This window comes from Histoplasma capsulatum, genomic scaffold, assembly GCF_000149585.1.
Source record: "Histoplasma capsulatum NAm1 scaffold_4 genomic scaffold, whole genome shotgun sequence".
Lineage (NCBI taxonomy): Eukaryota > Fungi > Ascomycota > Eurotiomycetes > Onygenales > Ajellomycetaceae > Histoplasma > Histoplasma mississippiense.
This window is the reverse complement of record NW_001813979.1, coordinates 1,613,036-1,615,509: the sequence shown is the minus strand read 5'-3', so window position 1 is coordinate 1,615,509 and position 2,474 is coordinate 1,613,036.

The window sequence follows — 2,474 nt, the reverse complement described above, 5'->3', positions numbered from 1 at the left end:
GGAGTAAAATCCTTTTCATTTTCCTCCCCTTCGCCTTTCCTTTCTACAACTGTCCTTGGAGATTCATTCCGAAACATGATGCATACAGAAATATATGGAGCCTGGGAGGAAGGAGAGTTTCGGGAAAAAGAGAATACACAATTTCTCATTGCCCATACTAGCGAAATCTATACAGCATTGGGCAGGTTCCACTTTCAGCTGCTGGGGGTAAATTGTATGATACTGTACATAGCAAAATAGGGAAGACGAAAGGATGACAAGATGAGGGGTTGTAAGAGAGCATGGCAGGGTCAAAAACATTTGCAGGACGCTGCGTATGGCCACTGGTCAGTGTCTATGTATGCATGAATGCATGCATACTCCGTACATCAAGGACAACCGACTCCGATTAGCTTGATCTTGCTTCGGTTGTTGCGTGACACGGTCCATACGTCATATCGAGGGTTTTTTAGGCAAGGAGAGGAGAGGAGGAGATAGGGTTGAAGTTGAAAGGACGGCTGGATACTTCTTGCCGATGGATCTGTATAACATGACATCAAGATGACCTTTGTTTTGTTCTACCAAAATCCATCCAGTTCCAGTTCCAGTGGAATCAAGGAAGAAGTGTGAGCATACCCGCATACCCACATACCCACAAACAGGGTGTCTCTCACATGTTTCCGACGCGAAAAAATGACCCCGCCCCGTCAAGTTCGTGTTGCATCAACGGTGGAGGGTTAGTATCGAGTATTCCGATTCGAGGCACCTTATCAACCGATCCCCCGGGACCACGGGAAAAAGCATGTTATTGCCCGCATGTACGGACCGACAGCCGGGCAGGTTTTGTTGGTCGAGGATGGGGTTGATTGATGGAGGGGATACCAGACTGGCCACGAGGATAGCCGGGTTTTGCATTGGCGTCATGCATGAGGTGCTGCAACCAACTTGTTAACAAGAGCAACACCGCCACCAAGAACAACAACAATAATAGAAGTGTCAAAGACCTGAGAGGGTTGAATGGGGCTTGAATTTAAGAGTAAGCGGGGGAGTTAAAAGGCAATGTAAAAGTAAAACTGAAAGAGAAGTTTATCAGAAGAACAATGCCAGTATACGGATTTAGGTTCATAACGTATCAATTGCGGCTGCTGGACGCCTCATGCCCGTCTGTTAGTGTCTGTTGTCAGAACTTCTAACCCCAACTGCATACAGAGAAGCGCCGCTGCCGGAAACAAGGATAATCCGACAGTTAGATCAGCCCGGAGCAGCCTAGCGCGTCGCGGGCGGTGAGGAATCGAGCACGAAATCTGGCTGCATCCTGGCCTCTATCCTGGGTCTGGGTCGAAGGGTCGAAGGGTTCCAGCGTTGTGTCGGTTAGTCGGCCAGGCTAAAAAGGGGCAAGGGAAGGTTTGCTGCCAACCACGACAGAAAAATGCACTAGGAAAAAAAAGTTTTACGACTTGCGTCAGTCCTGTTGCTCCTCATGCTGTCCAGGGAGGCCACTTACCTTCCACTTACCTTCTTCTTACAGGGGCCCCGAGCAGCAAAATAGCAACCGCATCCCCATCCCCCCCCCCACCCCCCTTTGGTTCACCTACCACAACGGGCGCCCTCTTACTCACCATCTTCGAATTTTATTCCTCCCACTATGCGACTCTAGCAACAGGCAACTCTCCCTTTTCCTACATTGGCTCAATTCCTCCTTCCGTCCATCTTTCGCCGAGCCTGTTCCCTTTTGTGGAGTTTCCGCAGTGACTTGTGTGGTGCGAATCGCCTCAGCCGCTACTAGTAACTTACTTTAAAGTTAGGGGAGTTGAGCTTGTGCCCATTCTCGCTTTTTTTGATATCATCTCGCGTTTTCCATTCCGATCTTTACCCCCGTGGTCAATATTCCCTCCTGAGTTGTGTTGGATTGAATGTCATATCTCTTAGCTACGTGTGAGTGTGAGTGTTGCTAGCTGTTACAGTCCAAATTCTCTGCATGATCTGGAAATTAAAACATCCCTTGGTTTCAAGGCAGCCGTAGCAGCAGCGGTTGTTTCGTGCACCCAGAAGGGCAAAACAGAACACACGCAGAAAAGCAACAGTAACCAACACTTTGCCAATGAACTATCTAACATTTACCTCTTTGTCTAGGGCTTCGTATACCCACCATCGCGTTTTCCACTCCTTTTCATCCAGTCCCTCCGAATCATACCTGACCCCCCCTTCAAATGTCCGCTGTGAGAGTCCTGAGATAGCCGTTCTCTTTTCTCTTTCTTTCTTTTTTTTTTTTTTTTCTTCTCTGGCCGCGTATCGATCGAGTCTCCGTCTTCCAACACTTTGAAATCGGGATACATTCTTGGTACTTGGGAGCATCATTGGTTTTGGTAACAAAAGGAGAAAATCACCTTTCTCGAAGGAAGAAAAAAAATTAATTACGATTAAACGGTCTTAGACGAGAGATCATTAGCTACTAGCTACTCGATAAAAATAGATAACTCATGAGGGGCTCCTGG